Source organism: Ambystoma mexicanum, chromosome 9 (assembly GCF_040938575.1).
Source record: "Ambystoma mexicanum isolate Mex_15411 chromosome 9, UKY_AmexF1_1, whole genome shotgun sequence".
NCBI classification, from domain to species: domain Eukaryota; kingdom Metazoa; phylum Chordata; class Amphibia; order Caudata; family Ambystomatidae; genus Ambystoma; species Ambystoma mexicanum.
In genome coordinates, this window is record NC_090931.1 from 970,136,238 (window position 1) to 970,162,136 (window position 25,899).

Sequence of the window (25,899 nt, forward strand, 5' to 3'; positions counted from 1 at the left end):
GTTCTTTCTGGCGAAGCAGAAATGTTACATCACGCATTCTTCAAATGGACCCGGATGGCATTTTCCTTAAACCGCATAGCATCAGTAGTCAATCAAAGGGTATATTTCAGAATCCTGGCACCAATGCAAGTGGAATGCTGCACGCTATTACTTCTAGTCCAGAGTAACAAATTCCCTACTGGGGGGAGGGGGGGAGAACGTCCGTTTAATGCATGTGTGATCCAAGACAACGTCTGGCCTAGAGAGAATGCGAAATAGTATTATCAGGAAGAGAAACGTTGATATGGCGAAAAAATGCATTGAAAGTATATGTTTTTTTGTCCTGGGGCACTTTTGGTCCTCGTGTTACTTCCAAGCAAAATTCATCTTGCAGCAGTGAAAAGTTGCTGTGATGTGGCCCAGTGCTGCAAATGGAAAGAATGTACTGGGGAACCGGGGCAGTGGGAAGGAGAGGGAAGGGCCAGGGGGCGGGGGCCTTGCCATGTTGCGAAACACAGTATCTCTTCATAGAACCCAATCCTGGCGATTTGCATAAAAGCAATGAACATTATGGGAACATCATAATGTCCACAATTTCAAATGTTAAACATGTTTCATAGTGATTTAGTAAGAAACCATTTTAAGCGAATAATGGCCTCTTCTGTTTTGATTGGTCACAATATTCACCCTAATAAAGAGATGTCTGTAAATTGCAGGACATGTATTTCAGTTTGGAAAGTTGCAACACTGTACGTGAGGATTTGGCAATTTCAGTATGCAGTGCCCAGTGCTGAGCCTTTATAATAATAATAATAATTTAGCATTTATATAGCACTACGAACACTCAGGTATCTGAGCGCTGCTTATTATTACCCACGGTTGTGGTGCTCATTTATCAACCTCTGAAGGTTGAAAGGCTGAGTTTGGCCCTGTCGGGATTCAAACCTGCGTTAGCAGGCTCTGTAGGATGTCAAAGCGAGCACTCTACTCGCTGTGTCACTTGACCGGCTAAAAGCTTGTTGAAGGGGGCTATGTTCATAACAAGTGCGATAATGCAGCTTTAGAGCAGGATGGTAGATTTCTGTGCAAGCCTGAGCAGACTGCTTTCAGAAGACTTTTCTGAAAGCGGTCTGCTCGTTGCTCCCCGCACTTGCACCATCTGAAGGACACAAGGCCTAGTAAGATTTTTGTTTTGTTCTCCCTTTGTTTCCCCCTCCTTGTCTTGTCGCACCTAGAAACACTTGTGTACAGGTGTGTTATAAATGTGATATCATATATCATAAAACACACCTAGGGCTAAATAGCTAAAGACCCCGGGGCCTAAGTACTTTCCAACCGTTATAGTTGCTTACTGTAACACTGTAGAACAGTAGTGGAGAAACAGAATGACATACTAGACAATTCAAACATCTAGTAACGGTACACTGCACACATACAGGCTATCCCTACCTAGATGAACACCCTGTGCCTGTCTATGGGAGTCTTTCCCTAGTCATTGGGTGGTGTGACGCCTATCTAACATTCATACATATAAGCTGTTAAAATACCAGATTAAGGTCAATAACATCACTACTGTAGGGAGACAGAAATGCCATATGTTAGTGTCTCGATCAAATTCACAGTGACCTGGCCTCTCTACTGGACTTTCAATCTAAGTTTTAATCACCAGTTGTTGGAGGTAGTGTCAATGACTTGAGACCTTATTCTGATAAAAGCATAACATATTCTCTACTGTGAGAGCAATGAGCACTAGAGGCTAAAATTGCTATCTAGCACTAAAAATATAGGTTTCTATACGTGTCCTTATATTCTGTTCGTGGACATCGTCTTCTGCATGAGCTCACACATGCCAGGTAGGGTCGACCGGTTTCGATGATCAAGGTAGCTGTGATCATCTTCTTCAGGACCAATTGTGTTACATGTGGTATTAAATCCGTCTGGAGATCAACATGTTGATCCGGGGGGCACCTCCGCTTCCCGATGTCCGTGTGGAACAAGTTCTACCAAGGGTGGGTAGCGTAAACCGTAAGTTGCATGAAGCTTGTTCGGGTAGTCAATGCTTCTACGCATATGTTGTTACTTCATGCGAGGTAGAAGCTGCACATGTGCGCGGGCTGCCGTTCATGTTGCACCCAGTTAGTAGTAGATGGTCTGCATGCTGAGCAGAGTCCGACTCCTTCTCTTGCCTTGGTAGTCAGACCTGTGGCGTCCGAGTGTTGTGTAAAGGCGGGCTTCTCTTGCACATTCTGAAGGACACAAGGCCTAGTAACATGTTTGTTTTGTCCTCCCTTTGTTTCCCCCTCTTTGTCTTGTTGCACCTAGAAACACTTGTGTACAGGCGCGTTATAAATGTCATATCATATCATATCTGGGACAGTCATATGCTAGCCTCTGGATGTGGGGGACAGAGCGGCACTCTGGCAAGATGTTTTTTGCCAGCGTGCAGCTCTGTCTTGTTTAGCCCATTCCCTGTGCTGATGTTGCCCCAACCAAGATCTACAGGTGTGGGGAAGTCTACTCGGAGCAGAACGTGGTTAATTTAGGATGACAATAATGTCAACACCTCACATTTCCATCCGGATTAAGTCTTATTTATGGTTCAATGGTTCATGTTTTCCAAAGGGCCACTGTTGGCCCATCTATGCGGCCATTTATGTGTTGCCCGGCATATGTGATAGAACATCCTGCAGGTCTGTGATTGCTGATTGGCTAGAGCCGCCAGGGACTATACATGTTATAATAGAGTGTGTGGCTGAGGTGGGCTCTAAGTTGGATATCTTGCAAGTATTGGGCTAGGGCCGGAGATGTGATCCAATCATGGGCTGCGTATTTTGTTGCTATGTCTAAGGCATACCAGTAGAGCTGCGGAAGGTGCTAGGCGCCAGGTAGATTATATTTGCCTGGCATTGTGCACGCTCGCTGGCATGCCACTTGACTAGAAAGTACCATAAGCCGACAAGTGTATGTGGGTGGTTCTGCCAATAGTATCCATAAGCAGCAAGGACCATCAGTGGACCAATACTATCCTTGAGTGTTGGTGGGGACGAGAGTGGGTGGAGCATATACACATTTTAAGAACTTTCTGGAAGCTAGGTGTTCCTGTAGTTGCGGATTCGAAATGGAAGGGAGTCTGCCAGCTTGGTGGTTTGAATTGTAAAGGGAGCACTGCTCTTGGTGGAGTTCGATGAATTGGGGATTTTCATTTCAAAATTGTGATTTTAGTTAGAGGCTGCATCTCAGTCAGAATGTTCTTGTATTGCTGTACGCCACTGCAGCTATACACTGCACTCAGGATTCCAGGCACTTGGGCCCCATCAGTAACGGCAGGCGAAGACTCTACAACAAACCAGACCTGGAGTTCTTACTAGAGATCCGGGCCTGTGAAACAATCATTGGTTAAGCGTTGCCCAAACGTACATTCAACCTTCTCTCCAGAGCAGGACACTCGACAAATTCAGCAGAACGTCGCCCTGCCTTGCTACACAGATTGTGATATCCAAGTCGCCACTAGTTGGAGGGAGAGGCCTGGCTGTAGCCTACTGAAGGCTCCTAACCTTTCCCTGAGCTTGTCATCGCCCTCTTTGGAAGAAGTGAGGAATTTCAGAAATCCCAGAGATTTCGATTGGGGCCTTCCAAGCCTCACACCACACTTCCTCTTAAACCCCAATATGGTTCAAACCTGATTTTGTGTGCGACTCCTGTTTGCTTAAAGGTGGGTTAATATTCGTTGCCACATTTCAGTTGCACGTTTGTTATCTTGATCCAGCCAGTAAGACTAAATGCTGTCTGTTCCCTGTCACTACGGCACACAGATCCAAAGGCACAGCCAGAAATATTTCTCCTAGATATGCCATATTGACTGAGCGTAGCAAGGGCGCCTGAATCAATCAAAGTGGGTTCGGGGGGTTCTCCCTCGCAAAGCAGTTTAAAATAATGGGTTCAAATGGTGCATTTTTTAGCACACTTTTTAGACAAATTGGGTAAAAGCCCAAACAGTTTGCAATTGGTTTTGTAGGGTAACTCATGGAAAAATTCAATAGATGCAAGTCACCAACAGTGCACAGGAGCATTTTTCCAACACATTTTCATGATGCCTTTCCTCACAAATGTGCCAGTATAAAACATTTTCACACTGGCTGTGCCAATACATTTCCATGCTTACTGCACCATTATACCTTAGTATTTCCATATAAAAACATACTCATGTTTCCTTTGCGATTGATGCCAGTAATGATACTATAAGACAACATGTCCATGTTTGTTCTGCCGATACATGGCAGTATCCCCACATAAGAACATACTCTAGTTGGTTTTTCCTTACAAATGCATATCACAGTATGAAAGCGTGTCCAAACTGACTTCACTAAAATGCCAGTCGAGCTACATAATAACACTTATCATGCTTGCTTTATCAAAGATGCCCAATACAATATGTCATACCACAACAATATGAAATGGCTAGTCTGGTCGCATGAAAATGGCTGTCTTGCTTCATAATAACACATATCATACTTGCTTTACCAAAGATGCCCAATACAAAATGTCATAACACAATAAGAAATGTCTAGACTTGCTGCATTGAAATACCAGTCTATCACATATTAACACTTATCATGCTTGCTTTATCGAAGATGTCCAATACAAAATGTCATGCCACAGTAAGAAATGGGTGGACTGGTTGAATAAAAATGCTATTCTTGATTTGTAATAACACTTATTATGCTTCCTTTATCAAAGCTGCCCAATACAAAATGGTATACCACAATAAGAACTGGCTACACCGGCTGCATTAAAATGCCAGTCTAGCTACATAATAACACTTATCATGCTTGCGTTATCAACCATGCCCAGTAATAACTGCCCTGTCTGCCCCGTGGTGCGGCAGCGGCTTTCACTCAGACATAATCACATTAATTAGGAATGTGATTATGTGTGAGTACATAGATGCCCAATAAAAACAGCCATTCCCGCCCCCTGTGGCCCTGTGTAGCTCACAGGCATTCATACAAAAATGCCATCCCTGTCCCTTAGGGCTCACAGCGCCTAACACTTGCACACAATCAAAGTGATTATGTGTGTATGTAAGATACTGGGGGGCACAGGGCACAGGCATGGTATTTCTTTCTAGACATCTATCATAGTTGCCCAGTAAACAAATAACATCCCTCTACCCTGGGCCCCCGAGTGCCTCAGAAGGAGAGCTGATTTTGGCTGGTTAGGAGGTGGGTTGTGCAAAAACGACAGCCCTCCTTTCCCCCATTAGCTAAAATCAGCTCCACGGACCAGCACAAACACACACACACATTCACACAACAATCACTCAGCAAGTACTCTCTCATTCACACAAGCATCCATCATCATACACTCACTCATAACACAAGCCTACACGCATCATGCCCATTTTTAAATAATAAATAAACAGTGACCATACAAACACACACATTTAAACAACATACACACAGCAAGCATTCTCTCATTCACACGAGCAGCCTTCATCATACACTCACTCATAACAACACAAGCATGCATGCATCCATAAACCCCTTCACACATACAGACACGCTGTTCCACAGCCAGCATTTCTAATGAGCTATGCAAGTATGCAGAAGCAAAAGGCCTGCAGCCTTGCATGGCTCATTGAGCTTGTGCGGCTGGGGAACTAAACTGTCAAAAGGAAAGTTTGTTTCCCTTTGACGATTCAGCGAGCACAGGACCTCTCCCCCAGCTGGAAAAAGCAGCTGAGGGAGCGCTCAGTGTTTCACTGGGCTGGCTCCTCGACTGTCGACTCCTCCATAATGGGCGACAGGGGGCCAAGTCCCAGTGGGTCAATGCCCCTTCGGCCATTATAGATGTGCCGGCACTGGGCACAGCATACAACTAGTAGACCAAATCCATTACCAATTTTGAAAGTGATCCTATAGATGGCAGTGTTTGGCTACATCAAGTTACACATGGGAACCAAAGCAATGAGAGTTGTTGTGTACATTACAACAGATGTAAATGAGGAATGTGTAAATCCTATACACCTCAGTCGAGGTCAACACCACCAGGGTAAGGAGAAGAAATGAATGTAAGTATGAAATAACCTGATAGGTTTCAGGATAGCCTTGAAATGCTACTGTGGCATTCATTTCCAGGCGTCTTCTCAAATATGGGCATTGCATCACAAAGGAATTGCTGCTTTAAAGGGAGGGTAAGTAAATGAGGCATTTTTTCTGGGTGTCCTCAGGTCACCCTGCACAATCTGCATGCCCTACTTCTTCTTAATAAGAGCCTTTATACTCTTTCATCCTTGCTCGTCCTCTTTCCCAACTTTCTCCAAACCCTTTTCTGCAGCAGACCGGGAGACTGCTCTAAATTCTGAAAATCTACTGCTTTAGAATTTTGAATGCCTGGTAGACAAGCTTTGAATGATACCCTTCTCCCCAGGGTCCCTTTAAACACTTTTGGGCCCGGGCACAGACACCGTTGGTCCCCACCCCAACAAAGCAGAGAAATGAAGGGATCCTGATTTTCTGGTAGCCCCCCCCCCCACTTCTCAGTAACAATCCATAGCTTGATATGCTCCCTCGCAGAGATCAAATTAGGCATGGGTACTTCCTTTCAGTCCCCTTGCCCTTTTCATTCTTGCTGTAATAAGAATAATAAACAAGTAGCCTCTCAAGAGCAACATTAGCAGTCCACAGCGAGGGTACTTGTTCTAGCATAGGCACACAACACTTTTTAATAATAGCAGCCATGAGGAAGGTACACAGGCAGGTACACAAAACCCAGGATACACAGAGGACTCAGATTAGCAGCCTCACAGAATGCATAAGTGCTCAAGCATGGATAGAGGAGACCAATTGGAACCAAAGAGAAAGCCACACATGCAATAGCATAGAGAGTGGATGCTGTTTAGCTATCAGGGAGGTGTCTTCATCCAGACAGACTGAGATCACAAGAGGCGCATGATTTGCAATTGGTGTTGCCACTAGACAGCCAATACACAGGTGTTTGTGGTGTGCAATATATCAATGCTCACTGTTATTATAGATCAAGCAACACTATGGCCTGGGAAACCTTGTGTGATGATGATTCTTTCACAATTCTGAAAGGTTTGTGGACTCGTAATATGTACAGGTTAGGCAATATGAGATTAGATGAGATGCCCAGGATCACACATTGGCGAAGCTTGAATTTGGCCCCTAATCTGCACTTTCTGAAATGTAACACTTACTTTTCCAGTTCTCACCATCAGCAAGGTGCAATTATTTGTTAATGATTGACTTTCATGAACTGATTTATAAAATGCACAAATCACAAACTCAACATCATGATTTCTAAAAACGTTATGGCAGCATATGATCTAAAATGGGAATGATCCTAGCTTCACTGTCTCCATAATCAAGAGAAGTATACAAGTACCAGCATCAACATTGTTGTGATTTTAAGAGATTTCATCTGGGTTTTTCTTTTTTTTCTTTGAAAGCTCTAAGGACACTCCAAATCACAGGCTTGTGTATTTTTATTTCTGATGTGCAGAAGAACATTTAAATTGTACAAGAAAGCCAACTGTTTTGTTTTGTTGTCAAATAAGCAGAACTTAAAATATGCTTGCCAGTGGCCTGTGATATCTGGTACGTGCTCTTCTGTTCAGAACTCCTTCCACTCTAATGGCCTACATAAAACGAAAGATCAGGTAAAGGGCTGGGCAATGCCACCAGAATGTGAGAAGGCAAACTTTTTCACAGAAGACACCATAGTACTGTCAGTGATATAAGATGGATTTTGAATGGATCACGTTATTGCTTGCTGGCAAAGCCAGGATACGCGCATGAACGCTTTGGTTCCACAGTCTTGGATTTGGGTACCTTCTCACCTCTCTGTTCTATTTCATGCTCATCGTTGTGGGTTGGTGCCAAGGTTTTACCAACACCCATCTGAAGGAACCCATTTCTAGACCTTCAAGATACTGATGCTTTGTTCATTTCTATATCCACTGCTATCTACTGCAGGTACATTGGTGATAATAGTACCTATTGTGCTACAAAACAAAAAAATATACACACAGGTTTATCAACTTCAGACGTAGGAAAGGCTGAGTCGGCCTTGCTTGGATTTGGTATTGTAATCTCGCATATGAATCTCTGCAATGATTGCTTAACACACTGCGCTATCTTCTGAACCATCGCATCACTCAAAGCTATAAATATTCATTTCAAATGTGGCTATTACACATGATCAATATATTCCCCATAGCAAGGTGGGAATACTACGGTAGTTGAGCCGTAATGTTCTCACAGACTATGTGTACTGGAGAGCACACAGAAAGCATTAGTGTATTAGTTGATCAGAGCAGAATGTACTTATCAGCACCAGCCTGGTAGTATGCGTAGAACCTCAGCAGCATTCCATACCATGTCCTGCTGTGTGCTATTTAAATCTTGTGAACAATGGGAACTGATTTCTTTAGATCAGGCTGCCTTCTGCGCCTTCCTAAGGTGGGGGGCTGGGGCGCATGGACATTTTACCCTCCCATAAAGACGTCTCTTTTTCTCACCTATGTAACAGGCCCAGGAGACCCACAACTTCCTGTAGTGGAATGATGTTTGCATTCCGCTCCTCTTGGACTTTTTTTGGTACATTTTTTTTCATTTCCCCTGTACATTTGAGGTTATGAAAAATAATTTTCTTTTTGAGTGTCTAGTGCTTTGCCTGCAATATTCTTTCCTTTAGTTATAAAAAGTAACAAATTAGTCTGTGGTCAAAATGTCACCCTTTACCATAAGGAGTCGCATGTCATATGCTACTGACTTCAAGGCGTGTGTTGAGTTCATGTATCCAATTCTACTGTTGGCTCGCGTAGAGCCTTTGTTGTGTGCCTGGGCAATCTACATCTGTCTGGTATGTGCAATAGCACTGCTATGGTCTCTGAGGTGTCATTTCCAGCATATGCAGATGAAGGGTACCAGGGATTGGCAAGCCCCCCCTTCCCTCCCCCTTCTATGTTCCACGCCTTTCATTGTGCAGTACACTGCTGCTTTCTGGCAAGGGTTGCGCTGTGTAAAGTAACTACTGAAATATATATATATGTTTTTTTTTTTTTTATTTTGTATTTAGTTTATCACTAACTTTTAAAACATTTCAAGGAAGTTACATGACCTCTCGCTATATAAGGGTAGATAGAGAACTGATCCCAGAAGTGATGATGGATTTCATTCCCTGCCCTCATTCTGTGGCCGTACTTTAGGATAATTCCATGCCGGGCTCAATGCAGGTGGTTGGTGGGGCAATTGCCAACCTCCAGAACGGTACTTGCTTACAGTGTGGGCTTTGCATTGGCCATTCGAGGTCAGAGGGTTCCATATCTTCACACACTGGTCAATATGGCTAATAATTGTTCAGGGTGTGACCACCACCAGTGCTGGTCAGGCAAGGTCAGTGAAAAGGGATTCAAGACCTCGGCTCAGGTCCATACCAATCAGGTTAATCAGGCTTCAGAAGAATTCCCTGAACAGGCTAGAGTGCTACCGAATGGCAATCCTTTGGGAGTAGAAAACTATACCTTTCCTGGCACCTCTGTAGCAGAGGCTCTGGCAGATTACAAGGTGGCATGCCTTCTTCCTGAAAGAGCCGTCTCATCTTTGAGTGGATCAGACTTGCTCCAGAAGAGTAGAACCATGATTCCAAACATGGTTCTAAGGATGTTCCCGTGGAATCATGGGTACTGGAGTCCGTTCCATTGCAAAAAAAGAAGAAACAACACTGTAAAGAGAAACTTTAGTCATTCTGATTAGCTCCCTGAGGGCCATGAGACAACATTATGTGACTGTATTTTCATTTCAAAGTAATTTTAAGCCACATGCTGCATTCCCAGAGGATCCTGTGAACAATCAAAAACGAATCCCCCTGGACTTAGCCCTGCCTGGAAGTCTGGGAGCCATAGTGCAAACCCTGTATGGCCCCCAGAAAGTCATGTGCCCACATCAAGTGACTGTGTTTTCATTTTAAAGTACATTTTTCGTCACATCCTCTGCATGTGTAGAGGATCCTGTGGGTCATCTCATACCTCAGAAACGAAGCTGTCACAGCTTGCAACACATAGGACTCTGCTTGCACCCAGCCTGGACATCTCCAAGACATTTGGAGCATTCTGATTGTCACTGAGCGGGCCTTGTGAGCACATTAATTGTAATGTCATTTTTCGGCATAATATGCATTCGTAGAGGATCACATGCAGTATTTGAGGTTCCTGCTTCAAAAACAAATCTCTGTGGTTTGCAACACGCTTGACCCCGACTGCAAGCTGTCTGGAAATGTGGAGGCTATCTTGAGCACTTGATTGGTTCCTAGTGAGTCATGTGGTATTAGGTCAAGAGGACTCTTTAAAAAAAATGGATTTAAAAAAAAAAAACGGTTTAGAAAGACTGCTCCGTGACTGAACGGAGCGTTCTTTCTGAATCGGACTCTCAGGCCCCTGCCACACACAAGTGCGCGCAGGGTCTGAAAACCACGCCAGGACCCGGAAGCGCTGTCGAGGTAGACTGTGTAAGTGTGTGTTTGTGTGTGTGAGTGTGTGTTGTATGTTTGTATATTTTTGCGTTGGGGGAGTCCTGGGTGGGGAGGGAGGCATGGGGGGCTGAGGGAGGGGGTTTGGGACGTGAAACCCCCCCAATTGTTAATTGATCACGCCAGAGAGGGGGGTTGGTGGTGGTAGGGGTCAGGGTGGTGGAGGCAGGGAGGTGCGGGTGAGGGAATGTCGCTTTTTCACTTTTTGTATGCCGCCTAAAATTGGCCGAAAATAATTGGTCTTTTTGTCAGGCGACCTACAAAAAGCAAAATTATGACATAAACCGGTCATGTGACCACATTATGTGACTGTATTTTCATTTAAACGTCATTTTCATGTGTACCATCTGTGGGTCCTGCCACAAAAATGATGCTCACTGGGCTTACAACACCCAGGGCCCTGCCTACATCTTGCATGAAATTATGCATGCCATCTTGAGATCTCTGGGTGGCTACCAGAGGGGCATGTGGTCACATCAGGTGATTTGGCTTTCATTTGAAAGTCTTTGTGCCACATCCAGCATTCCTGGAGGATACCATGTATCATCTGAGGGCCCGGCCTCTATACAAAGCTCCCTGGGATTACAACACCCAGGACCCTGCTGAGAGTGGCCCCCAGGGGGGCATGTGGTCACATCAGGTGACTTGACTTTCATTTGAAAGTCTTTTTGCCATATCCTCTTTTCCTGGAGGATACAGTGCCCTATCGAGGGAAGCCTACTGGGCTTACAGCACACTAGACCCTGCCCGCATCCTGTCTGCAAGTCTGGAAGCAACCCCAAGCACCTGATTGGTTCTCTGCTGGTCATGTGACCACACCATTTGACTGGATTTTCCTTTTCAATTAGTTTTGCTGCATCCTGCATTCCCAGAGGATCCTGCACACCACTGAAGGCCAGTCCCAAACATCACGTTCCCTGCTCTTACAACACGCAGGACCTTGCCTTCAGACTTCCTGGATGTCTAGAAGGCATCTTAAGGACACTGCCTAGCTCCAAGAAGGTCATGTGATCACATCAGGTAACTTGATTTTCATAAGAACTTTTTTTGTCACATCCCGCATTCCCAGAGGATACTGTGTGCCATCTGAGTGCCTTACCACAAAAATGAAGCTGCCTTGGCTTACAGCACCCAGGAGCCTGACTGCATCCTGACTGGAAGTCTGGGCACCATCTTGAGAAAGCCTATTAGCTCCCAGAGGATCATCTGTTTACTGCATCATGCATTCCCAGAGAATGCTCTACACCACCTAAGGGTCCTGGATCAAAGATGATGCTCCAAGGGCTTGCAACACCCTGGACGCCGCCTACATCCTACATGGAAGTAGGCAAGCCCTAATGAGCACTCTTACTGGCTCCCAAAGGGTCATGTGACCACATCGTGTGACTAGAACGCCACAGCACACCCTACATTCCCAGAGAATGCTGTACACCACCTAAGGGTCCTGAATCAAAGATGATGCTCCAAGGGCTTGCAACACCCTGGACGCCGCCTACATCCTACATGGAAGTAGGCAAGCCCTAATGAGCACTCTTAGTGGCTCCCAAAGGGTCATGTGACCACATCGTGTGACTAGAACGTCACAGCACACCCTACATTCCCAGAGAATGCTGTGCACCACCTAAGAGTCCTGAATCAAAGATGATGCTCCATGGGCTTGCAACACCCTGGACGCCGCCTACATCCTACATGGAAGTAGGCAAGCCCTAATGAGCACTCTTAGTGGCTCCCAAAGGGTCATGTGACCACATCGTGTGACTAGAATGCCACAGCACACCCTACATTCCCAGAGAATTCTGTACACCACCTAAGGGTCCTGAATCAAAGATGATGCTCCATGGGCTTGCAACACCCTGGACGCCGCCTACATCCTACATGGAAGTAGGCAAGCCCTAATGAGCACTCTTAGTGGCTCCCAAAGGGTCATGTGACCACATCGTGTGACTAGAACGCCACAGCACACCCTACATTCAGAGAATGCACCATCTGAAATCCCTGGTCTGTGTCACGCTTTGTTCATACCCTCATAAATGGGCACACCACTGTTGAAAAGGCACCCTTCTCTGGCATGCCGCTGCCATCAGTAAATGGGTTATTGTAATTCATTTCTGTTCAGAATTGGCATCCTGTACTTCAAATGAATACACATTGTGTTTAATAAGAAATAGCAGCATCCGTCTCCACTCCAGTACCAGGACTGCCATTGGCAATCTTAGAGGCATGGCGATTCCAGCTCCTGCTTGGCTCACCGTCCTGCTGCCGTCCTTCTTCTGGCTGCTCCTACAGTCCATGAGCCAGTGACTCCCCCGAAAATGATTCAATTGGGCAGAACTTTCTCTGGAGAGGAGTCTTCTGCTCCTCCAAACAGTTTTCTTAGAGCTTTGACGATTGACATAAAGACATGCCCCATCCAGGGCTACTCTTCCGACCCGACAGCAGAAGATTCCAAATAGATCCCAACGGCCCCCAAGAATCCAATCTTTAGGATTACAATCCCTGCCTGCATAAGAACGGTGCTGCCTAAAGCACAGGCAGGGTCCTGCCATAAGTGGGCTTGTGCATCGTTCTCTTGGGTGATGGCAAGACGGCAGATATGATGCCTTTGGGGACGTCTCGGGGTCCCTGGACGGGTCCCACTCTCCAGGGGCCTTGCAGCCCTGCCTCAGTCCTCTTTGCTCACCTCCAGAACTGCAATTAAGAGGACGCTGTGTCCCGAGAACCACTCCACCAGCACCCGGCATCAGGGGCTCGCAAAGGCCTCAGCATTCCCTCCACGTTAGAAAGGGCAGCTCCAACCTCCATTTGCGTCCATGTTTAGGCGATAGGAGCCGGGCAGGCCTGGACTGGCCCACCGGGACATCCCCCGTTGGGCCTCTGGCCGCATAGGGCCTCTTTTGGCGGAAGGATACACATGACATGACCCGTGATTCCGCCTGGGTGGTTTTCTTTGAATTGGCTGCCTGCTGGCTGCCACCACCGACCAAGGCAGGCGCTGCACTTTTTTTTCTTCCAAGCAGGCCTGGGCATGGGCAGCTGGGCTTGCGGCTGAGGACCTGGGCCCCGGGGAACGCACGTGCCCTGCACACAACGTTGCGCAGGTCAGGTGCAGGGCAGGCTGCAGGCAGCAGCCGGGCAGCAGCTAAGTGCGCGAGACCTTCGGCTGGATGTCAACTCAAAGGTAAGCAGAAGCAGATGCTTTTATTTATTCCCCAAATAAAAATGCCATTCTGCATGCCAGAATATACATCCTGCAAATGGCACCTTTTGGCAACATATTTGCTGATATGAAATGTGCGACTTTGATGGTATGGCGCGTTGAGGTGGTCAATGAAAGCAGTGCAGTGTGCCACGAAATACACAGGTCCTGTGGGCTACCTAAGGGTGCAATCATGTTACTGAATGTGCGTGTCAACTTTATAGATATGTTAAACTCCATTCCCTTTTAAAACAGTACTGATTTTCTTTTCCGTTAGTGAACATACTGTACAGCCATGTTCCAGTAGGCCCTTTTTAAATGTACAAAGAAGCTTTTTATTGGCTACTCATAATGAAGCATATTTTGAATGGTGGTACAAAATATTCAATGAATTTGCAATGTTGGCTTCATATATTCTGATGTCTGAATGCACTGAAAAAGCCTGCGGAATGGCGCTGAAAGCAGACGCTGTGATATCCCTTTAAATACTGTATTGCATAAATGTACAAAGTCAGTCTCCTTAAAGAATGTACCGAGGGTACAGCTTTCCAAAACAAATGCGCTTATAAGCTAGAAGCACACGTTCCTTCCACCTCACGAGATGCTATACATGCACGGAGATGCACAGAAATGTGTATAGGCGTGAGCTCGCCATTAGCTGATGAATTTAGAAGGTGCCATGGCCATCGCATCGTGATAGGATGCAGTGCCTTGGTGCCAATGCAGTTGAGTTGACGTATAATACTTGTGCGTAATGGGCAACTAGGTATAATGTACACGCCGGCCATGCCGACATGTGTGTGTACGACAATGTCAATATTCATTCCGGTTCAATGCGAACATTATCAATATGTTACCTGTTAAATGTCATAAATAGAGAACACGTGTATCACGTGCAAAAACACATGTGTATTATGTATGTTTCTGCCCAGTCTCCATTGCTCACAGATGTTTCCGCCATTTTCATTCGTAATTATATGCCAATCGCGTGTTAGAGCATGGAACTCTGCTGCACTTTTAGGTCCCAGCCCATGACCGGTGTAAAATCTCTTTCATATCAGCACATCACAATGACCAGGCTTGTAGCAGCGTTTCGCCTATGTCTTGGATGGGTGGGTGTGTTTGTGTGCGTGCTTTCCTTCTTTATATTGCATGTTTAATAAAGCGTTACAAGACATATACAGAGTGTCCCCATGATAATATAAAATTAATTTCATGTCTAGACATAAGACGCATTGCCCCCTAAATAGCCATATTCCTGTACATGAACTGAGCGCACCGGCCGTGATCACAAGATGTACATACATGCAGCTGCCTACTTGGCCCTGCAGCTGTACACATGTTCAGGGCTCCTGGCCGCTGGTGACACATACAGGGAAGGGGGTCTGCAGCATATCTACCTGGGCCCCAACACCAGTCACTCACTCACTTACTCACTCAGGGACAACTGATTCCTTGCTCCAATAGCGCCCAACCAAAAGCAACATTTATTGACAATGCTAAACCTCTGCATGAAGCCATGCAGGCCACACAACCTCAAACCGGCTTATGTCCCCCAGACCGATACAAGCAATGAAAAGCTTCTGCCCACCTGCTCCCACATTCACATCCTCCCCCGCAGGTTAGAAGTAACAATACTTTAGACTACTTTTTCCTTTGTAACTCACTTTCTCATCGAAATCTCTAAGAGGTACTTAGATAAGTAATGTATAATAGATTACAGACACTGCTTCGAAATTATTCTCTTTTTTTCTTTTGGATGAATTGCAGTCACGTTTGATGATTTGTGCACAGCTAATCCGCTGGCAGTGTGGAACCAAGAGTAAGTCAAAGGTTAAATCAAGGAGTGCTTTTGATTTCATTTGTCTATGCACGCAGCTTGGCTAAATCACAGTGGATCTCATGTCCCCCTGTCAATCAGGGCTGGACTGGCATACAGGGAACTCTGAAGATTTCCTGGTGGGCCTCTTCACTGTGTGCCTCTTCAGTATTTAATCTTCAAATGTTATCATAGGAAAAGGGTTGGGCTTGCTCAAAATGTGTAACATGGGGCCACTTTGAAAATTATTTCCAGGGCCCCTTTTGGTTCCCAGTCCACCCCTGGAGCCGGGTCCCACACAGCCCAGTTGGCTGCCGAAATCTCCAGGGCCCCTTGTGGTTCCCAGTCCACCCCAGCCTAAAATGCCTACGGGAGGCGTGCAACCCTCTGAACACACTCATGTAGCCCAGGGAACCCCCTTGTGCCATCCCTTCCACCACGCCCCCCTTTATGTTACTTTAAAGGTTTTTTTGAGATACGATTTTTCCAAATGTTCGCTATTAAAATAGAGCTCCCCTTTGGAGCCATGAAATAGCAGTGTGCTGGCAGCCCTCTGGCCGCACATGTCAGAGAGTTATCTACAATCAAACTGCAACGAGCACATTCCCTCTGGTGCCCGGAGGCTGTCAAATGGGGTGCGCTGAAAAAAGCAAAGAGGTTTCAATCGCTAAAATGACAAGAGGTGAAGGGAGATGAAGAAGAAAGCCTGAGAAGAAAATCAGTAGATAAATAGCAAGAAAGAATACGCAGAGTGATAAAATGCAATGCAATGAAATGAGTACCGTAGCAAGGACTCCTTCTCTTAGATTATTGACTGGAGTACGCCTTTTGCGGGTCCAGTCAATTTGAAATATTTCATACAGTAAGGGAGGCGTCTTTCGGAGTTGTACTTCATCCCTAGTGGCCACTCCTTCGGGTATGCTTTAGCCGCCATTTAAAACATCAATTTAACATCTCTGCTAGCCTACGTCGGAGAGTTTCCGTCCAATGCTTAAAATACACTAGTTTCCCCGATTACAACATTATGTTTGTGCAGAAGGGTGCCACTGCCCTCATGTGGTGACAACAATAATTGCAACTTCAATCAGGGTTTTCCCTATATTTCAGCTCACAACGTGGCGTTCTTTGCTGTTGGCATGGCAGAAGTTTGCTAGGAAGAGGAGTTTCAAGATTTGTTTCGGCTAATACAGACACATTTCCAAGTGGCCTCGGCTAACACCTTACTCCCTGACGGCTTACAAATTCTGACTATCGTGACAAAACCCAGACACAACAGGGTGGGCTGTAGTGGGAAGTGAGTTTTCCTATATCCTAATACCAGGGGCCAAGTCCTAAAAATTAAATTAAACAAACGTGGGACGTCGCCAACAAATTAGAATATCAAGGTGAAATATGCACATTTCATTAAATTGGCTTTGGATAACCGCGCAAATTGAACAGAACGAATGGCATTTGCCTTTCATAAAATCAACACACACACAAAACCAAGGGAGGATATTTTCTTCTAATAGTATTTTTGAAAACTATAAAAGATGTGCATGTTTTAAGCTCCAAGAACCAATACAAATGTTTTCCTTGGAACTTGCAGTACCGAAATGGGACATTTCACCTTTTGTAGTGTAGTGGTGAAGTGTCCGGCCTACAAATCTGTCGACTGCCGAGAACGGCTTTAATTCTTTTTTTTTTTTTTTATTTCTTTATTTATAAAGTTTACACATTAATAAACAATCAAACAATCAGAACAAAATACTCAGCAAGAATACACAGAATAACAGAATATTATACATACATAACTTGTAATAAATCAGTAAATACTCAGAAAGTCATCCCACACCTTTCCATACAACCTCAACTTCCCTTGCCGCATGTAGACCATCCTTTCCATGGATGCAAGGGCAGACATCCCCTCAACCCAATCATCCAGAGAAGGTGCATTCCGTGATTTCCAGCCCCTGAGGACCAGCTTTTTGCCCATACAAGCTCCACGGAGTAAAAACTTTTTTCGTGACATAGAGAGATCATTCAGCAACTCTCCACCACCCAATATCATTGTCATAAAATCCAATTCAACATCCAAATCCAAAACACGCAGACAGGCACCACAAACCTCGTGCCAAAATCCCCGTACACGCACGCAATCCCACAACAGATGTTCTAGACTTCCCTGTCCATTCCCACAACACCAGCATACATCCGAGTCTAACAGCCTTAATTCATAAATTCAAAGAGGACATTCAATGTTTCTCATTTTAGTTAGGGGGATTGAGTCCACCCTCTGAATAAAGTGGGTGGACTCTGTCCCCCCACATGTACCCTCGACTTGAACCCTGCCTAATTCTATCAACAAACTAAACCTTTGGGGTCCTGGTGGCTGGAATCCAGGGGCATTAGTGGGCCAGAAGCCCGAGTTAACATCCTGAGCGAAGGCTTTTGGCACCTGTGGCGGTAAGGATGCTGGCCTCAAAACCCAAAGTGAGCGAAGGCACAGCTTCTCTCAGTTCAGTACTGCTGAAGTGACAGAGGTGGGCTGATGGAAACCACAGTGGCTGGAAATGACATGCGATTGGGAGGTGCGTCACAGAGAGACAGGCTGGCAGGGAGGCCAGGTGAGAGTAGACTGAGCAGACCACCAGACCCGTTTCTTGGTCCGGCGAGGCGGGCGTATACTCGGGTTGCACTGGCCCCAGGGGGGGCGCAATTGCCCTGGGAGGTGAAATTGCCGTGAGGTTTTGAGGGTGAGGGGGTGATTGCCCTGGGGCGAGGAATGGCAGCAGGTGCTGCCTCTGCCTCTTCTGACCAGCGTAGGCAACCACTTTTGGAAGTTTTGCTCGCCTCTCGCTGGTGGCCGCCTTTGCTCCTCTAGTGTGCTGCATGGAAGAGAGATTTGCGTAAACGTCTCAGCATTCAACCGCGAAGTGGAACTGAATAATCTGTGGAGCCCAGAGCTGGCTGACCTGTTACCATAGGTGTTGTGGTGCAAAAACGACCGGAGGTGTGATGTATTGGTTGGCAATAAAAAGGCCGTGGACAGTAATATCATAAAACAATTAGGTACATTTATTTATGCAAAACAAATACACAATGATAAACAACTGTTATCTTTGGCATCTACGAGGCCCGTGCCGCCAACTTCTTCCCACGACTTAGTGGGCCCCCGTTCATTGTCCTGTTGTCCCTCTCTTTTCCTCTCAGCCAGGGTGGGTGGGTTTTGGGAAAAGAAGAAGAGTCTTCTGCGTCCGCAGAATAACTAGTGGGTGCTCCGTGCGGAGTACCAAAGAGGACTGGTTTACTAAAGCCTGGTCTCTGCTTATATTCGTTCCTGCACTGCCTGCAGGCATGCATGATTCCAGGGGCTTCTGCCTCTATGGCCGGCTGGTGCCGACGGCCATTCACACCTAGGTGTGGCCTTGTACCTCCCTTCCTGCCCTACATCTTGCACCTGAAGCGTCCCCCATTGTTGCCACCCCCCTCGCTGCAGTATGGTAAGTGTTTGGGAAGGAGTGAGACCGGAGTGACAGCACCACGCCGCCTCCCCTTCCTCTTTCCTGCAAGGGCTGCCTAACGTGCCCTTGCCTGGTGTACTGCTCCCTTGCCATGGCCCCCCTGATTATTCCCCTGTGCCCTTGAAATCCCTTGGTACCTAAGTCTGCGGCACATAGCCACAAAGGCAATATGCATGTTTCTAGGGTTACTTCTAAAATTCTTGACTCGAATTGTAGTAGAGTCTAAAGGGAAGTGTCCACATTAAAGCCCGTAGCAATACAACATCGGCAGTCTGTTACCAGTATTCACCATGATGCGACAGTAAATGCAGGGGTTCCGGAGAATGTGAAAAGAAAGCTGTCAGAAGAATCGGAGAGAGGGGATCCTGCCAGAGCAGGAGGGTGAGGTCTGCATGCTGAGGGGAGAAGGAAGATTTGCGAATGAGAGTCCTGCGACAGTTGCCATCCTACAACGCTGCTAGAAATTCCTGCCACATGCGTTGCTATGGGGGCGGCGGGAGGCTGAGGGGGCTATAGCCCCTGGTCTTTTGGATGTAGCCCCGGCTAGAAGCTCGGGTGCTACAACCAGAATGCTAGCTAGCCTCGGCTCCCGTCAATCCCGTCATTAGCCTAGCCCCGGATCGTTTCCAGACCTAGCAACACTCCTGGGTAGGAGGATGTCTGACAAAAAGCCATAAGCAGTGGTAGTGAGACAGCGATTAAGTGAAGTTATGGATCAGCAGCTGACCTCTTTACAAGAGAGTGTGGCTGTGCGTTGCCTGGATGTTGGAGGTCAAGGAAACTGCTTCTTGGCATCCACCCAGGAGGGAAAGTGCGTTTGGGATTTTGCTTTAGAAATAGAATAGAAATTGCTGGATTGTTTGAAAGGTGCTCACCTTTTATATTTGCTGGCAACGTTATAGGAACATCTTCTCTCTTGGGTTCTTTTTTGGGTGGTGATTAATTGTTTGAAATGCCAATGCTCATTTGTCCTTTGCACTTCCTTTTATTAAAAAACGACCAACTGAATTCAATTTGCAGATCTAACTTTAAGAGGTGTTTGCGTCCTGTATGTATATCTATGAGCCAGCCCCTCCTCCGCATGTTTTTTAGGTCTTGAGCCCTGTTGATTTTATTCACACATGAAGACCTTTGAAACTGCCTACTCTCACTGCCTCATAGCCATTATGGTAAATAGGGTCTGCTTTGATCACACTATACTTTGCCCTGTCCGCCCCAGGCCCAAACCCTGCCCTGACATCATTGAAACCTGCGGTCACAGCAGTAGACATTCTGTAGGTATGTAGATTAAAATAATGAATGCAATTCTTGGAGATTTAGTCAAAATAATCCTCCTTATGTGCATTGTTTATTGGGTGTCTTTTGTAGAGCGTCCTTTCATGTCTATAGATATAATTCCTGAAATATGTTTTTGTATTGGGGACTGGGCATGCTCACCCTGAAAACAAACAAAGGATTGTCGGTGCACTCCTAATTTGGAAGGTAAAGCTCTTTCGAAAACATTCTCGTGATTTACAATTTTTAAGGTGCGTGGCAGGAAAAATGGTCCTGGCACAGAACCACCATTATGAACATAAACAAAGAAAAGAGGATCCAAAGTTGGAACCCTCCCGTCCCTTGCACACTGTCATATCCTGTCATCAGACGGTTACGGATTCAATTCAAACTGAGTTAAATAGGTATCAAATATTTGCATACATAGCATACCACAGAAACAATTTGTTTTGATTACAAACAAAAAGAAGTTTAATCAACATATCATATCTTCAGCAAAGATGTATACAAAGTCCAAAGTGAATGGCTGACGCGTTTCAAGATTATTCTCTCTTCTTCTTGAGCCGTATTGGACTGCGGACAGATAATATATAAAGAAATGCTATAAGCCTGTTTGTCAGTTTCATTCATTAATATACAAAGTCAAACACAAATGAGAACAGTGTTTGGGGTCACGCTTTGAGTGAATAGATATGCCTAGATTCTATGCATGGAACTTGAAGTATTGCCATCTATCACAGGATATGCGATTCAGAGAACTGTGGAGGCGGTGAGTAGATTTATAGTATTTCAAGCGTTTTCCCCCGAATTATGAGAATTTAAAGAATCACATGTAGGCTCCCTTTTCTAATTATTCTCCAGGATAACTAGCTCTCTGGCTTTTTAGCCATTCTTTCAATACAAGGATCACTTCTGACACAAGGAGCACTGTAGGACAGAATAAGGTACCCCCATGCAATACGCAAGACTCCCCTTGATATATAGACCAGCAGCAACTTTTAGAGTAACATGTGATAAGGTGAATGGGCACTGATGAGGGTTAAGGTGAATAAGATATGATGAATAGGCTCTTTTATGGTCTTACTTTTGTGCGGAGTCTCACGCAATGTGAGCTGGGTATTGATATATAATATCCGTTAAACCAGTCATTAGGTGGAGTAGATCCAGATCACGTGATGGAGGATTATGTATATAATGTGAACATGATTCAAGTGTTGCGAGTAATTTGTGTTTGACTTTGTATATTAATGATTGAAACTGACAAACAGGCTTATAGCATTTCTTTATATATTATCTGTCCGCAGTCCAATTCGGCCAAGAAGAGGAGAGAATAATCTCAAAACGCGTTAGACATTCACTTTGGACTTTGTATACATCTTTGTTGAAGATATGATATATTGATTAAACTTCTTTTTGTTTGTAATCAGAACAAATTGTTTCTGTAGTATGCTATGTATGCAAATATTTGATACATATTTAACTCAGTTTGAATTGAATCCGTAACCGTCTGATGACGGGATATGACAGTGTGCAAGGGACGGGAGGGTTCCAACTTTGGATCCTCTTTTCTTTGTTCATGCTCACTCTGGGACCCAGCCCCTCCTCATCTAAAATTCTCCAGAAGCAAAAGAGTCTGTGTTTTTGAGTGGCTGAGGTTGCTGCCATTTTATACTCGCATCCAAAAATGTAAGCTGTCTGAATGAATATGTATGAGTATGTGTGGTTCATGGTTAGAAACATTTCAATGTTACGGTGATTGTTGTGAACTGTGATGTGAGCAATCACACCATGTGCCGATAAGATTAAGACTCTGTGGTAGGATAATTTAGAGATTCACACATACAACCCTTTTATTACAGCCTTGTTTATCAAATATAGAGATCTCTGATCACCGTTATATTCCTGAAATGCTCTGTAACCTAATGCAAAGCAGACAGGAACACTCATTGGTGCTATGTGTCCCCTTTCCCACTCTCATGGAGGTATTTTGAAAGAAAGAGTACAATTGGAGTGTACCAGACTTTTCATCTTAGAATGCCACCTTCTATCAGAAAATAATTCATGTGGCTAGTCTAATATTGCCCCTTGAGAAATAAAAGTGAGGTGGTACGAACAGAACTCCTGGAACACAGGGCCAGAGGTTAGTGGGCCCTGAGACCCTGGCAGGCTGATCACACCGCAGTGTGCCAGTACAGACAGATTAAAACTGCATTCAGACAAGGCCTTCTCTAAGAGCAGGTGACAGAAGAACCATGTACTTGGGCAGCAACAGCTGTGTTTTCACATTAGATTTCTTCTGCAAAGTACTTAAATAGAATGTAATGAAACCCGTTTCCTTTGTATAGGAATGACTTATTGATAGTGAGGAGGGGTTTTGTCAAGCGACACAGATGTGTTCTTTGGGAGGGCTGTGTGCCAGTCGGCGGTGGGGGCGGGCAGCGCATTCTAGTGTTTCGCCCTGGGCACCGATTTGGCTAGAAACTTCCCTGCCGACCACATCCCGCCCCAGAGAAGAGTCAATAGAATTTGATGAGCGGTGGGAATGTTGGGGAAGGCTTGGGCAAGGAGAAGCACCAGAGGGTGGATGCCGGGGAGGCAGAGCACAGGCTGCACAGAGGCTTCCACTTGACCAAGTCTGTCAAGAATGAGGATTCTGAGCACATACTGGGTAATAGTTCCCGGAATAAAAACCACCAAATGGGAATCCTTTTTCATGATTGGCTGAGCCTCCCCTTTATGCAGGGAGGTGCAGCCGCGCAACAACACAAACATTTGCTGGGTGATAGGTGAGTTGAATATGGCAGGCCTTCGAAAGGGTCTTTAACTCATCTTTGTATGATTAGGGAGGCTCCTCTCGCTGCTGTGAGGCTCAAGAGAGGCACTGCACTGTGGACGTGGTGCTCTATAAGTGAGAAAAAAAATTGATTGGCTGAGCCAATAAAAATGTTCTGAAATGTGTGTTAACACCCCTGTGCCATTTAATGGCCTGGCTTTTTTGCGAGCATTGAAACAGTCTCTGATCTAACCCTTGTAATGGGCTCCTTCAGCATTTGGCTTGAGGGCCCTACTAACACAGCCACCGCCCCATTCTCCTCTGATGCTCTGGTGCAACCTCAAGACTTGGAAGGCGTTTCAGGGACACCAGGCCACAAGGAAAGCATTGGGCTCACATTCTGGCGAGCAAACGCTCAAGTCAGCCCCGGCCGTCCTGGAGTGGCTCCACAGGTCCCCAGTCCCACCCAGAAAGATCTCGATCCCAAAGAGGACAACCCTGCGGCTTTACAAGCCAGAACCAAACTTGACACCGCCCAGACCCATTACCACTAGTGCCAAAGGCAACAGATTTCCCTCCTCTTACACCAGTGCAGCGGGCATGACGCCACATCCCTGGGATGAACCGCCAGAGGAGGGAGGTCATCATACGCACCTCTCAGGCATGAATCTGTATGTAGTGAGTCTGAGGAGGGCGAGAGTCCCTACTACAAGCAGCCAAGTTGGATTCCATGCAATCGGATTGGCTTGATCTTTGTCCTAACACATATTATAATGAAACCACCAAACTGACAGCCTCGATAAGGTGGAGCCTCGGTGGTTGGATAATTATAGCATGCATTGGATCCCATTGGTTTCTGCAGTGACACGCCTTTGACTCACGCTTGAGGATTGGCTCTGCTCGCCAGAGTAGAATAGATCACTGCTGAAGCAATCGATGTGTGAGGCAACCTTCTACTGTGGTGAGTCACAGTTGTTGTGTGCTCATGACCTACACACCACATAGTAGCAGTTGGTGTTGACCCACACAGAAATCCACAAAGTGATGCATGCAAGTATTTGGGCCACTAGACATCCATCTCTGGCAGCACCTGCGAGTCTCTATCCAATTTTGAATTGGCCTTTGTCTTTTTCTTTGTTTAAAAACTTTATTTTAACTTGTGGCAACGTCTTACAGTGTGCAACCTCAGAATGTTGCAGGTACAGTAGTTCACAAGTATTTTATACATAGTTCATGAATATATGCACTGTCAACGATATATACTTCAGTCAGACAGCGATCCTCCATCTTTTTACAGTCGTTAAAAGTTTATGCCGTAGTGCGAGGAGGCGGTTCTGTGGGGGCTGCCCCTTCAGTGAACGCACGAAGGGGAGCCCAAGTGTCTTTCGGTCTTGAGGTTGCCACAATGGTTTGTGCATATCCTTCCTCAGTTTCGTTGATCCCTGCCATTTCAGAGAGCCATTGTTGCAGTGTGGGCGCTTCTTTTGTTTCCCATTTGAATATTATGCATTTCTTTCCGTTTATGCATCCAACGTTGAATAATCTGCGGGTCTTTATATTGGCCGTGCCAATATCACCTAGCAAGTATTTTAATGGATGGTGCGCCGGCGCTATAGCCAGCATTTCGCATAGCGAATGTGCAATGAATTTACAGAAGTCGGCAATCGGAGGGCAGTGCCAGAACATGTGTATTGCGTCTGCTTCTTCCGTTTTGCATTTAGGGCATGTTTGTATCACTTTAGGATTAAATCTTGTTATGTGTTTGGGGGTATAGTGGAGTTTGTTGAGTACTTTGTATTGAATTAATCTTAGTCGAGCATTAAGTGACACTTCCTTGGTCAAGGCACACATCTTTTGCCATTTCTCTTCACCTATAATCCATCCGTTGTCTTTTTCCCATTTCTCCCTTAGTTTGGGGCTAGACAGGGTTGTGCCCTGTATTTTAGAGTACAGCCTAGCTAGAAGTCCTCCCCAACCATCATTCTGTATTATCACGTCCAGGCATTCGTTGGATTCTGGTTCGTTCGGGTAGGATGACCATTGTCGTAGTGCAGCCTCTCTCATTTGATAATATTGCAGTGTTCTTATTGGATTGTTCCCTAATGTTCCCTAAAATCAGTTATGGACACAAATCTACCTTCTGGGAATAGGTCTCCCAGTTTCATTGTTCTCTCTGGGTCCCATGCCATTTGGACTTCTGCATTCATAGTCGGGGGTAGATCTGGGTTATACCATAGTGGGATATTTCGGTTGTGAGGTTTCGTGATGAGAAGTCTCGACAAATGCATCACCAAGCGTCTAATGTTGTGCTTAGTGGGTCAAACAGGCAGGGGTCTGTCTTGTGGGAGCATATTAGCATGGTTTTTACATCACTCGGTGCCGCAGACTGTTTCTCCACTGCGACACCTGAGTGTTTTAAGGCACTATTGTTCCATATACCAGCGTAGTGGGTAATATAGTTCAAAGTCGGGGGGCTGCCAGGCCCCCTCGATGGTAAGGTTCGGTGAGTGATTCCCATTTTGCCCCCTTACAATGTTTCCCCCCATACAAACCCTGTTGCCAAGCTAAGGAGTGTGTTAAAAAGAATTCTGGCCAGGCCAGATCGGGATTGTAGTGAAAAACTATAGCAGTTTGGGTGCCACAATCATTTTCGGGACGCCAACTCGCCCCACCATTGACATCGGGAGCTTTCCCCATAGCATAAGTTTCTGCTCAAGTGTGCTGAAATAGGTTGCATGATTGTGGTCATACAAGTCCTTACATGTGCGTGCATGAACCCCCAGATATTTCACTGTGGCCCCTG

The 25,899-nt window shown here is 45.6% G+C and overlaps 1 protein-coding gene across 4 annotated transcripts in view; it reads left to right on the forward strand.

The window, feature by feature from the left end:
• The window catches only part of GAD1 (glutamate decarboxylase 1), a 356,368-nt gene that overhangs the window by 297,629 nt on the left and 32,840 nt on the right, over positions 1-25,899 (forward strand). The window lies entirely within an intron of this gene.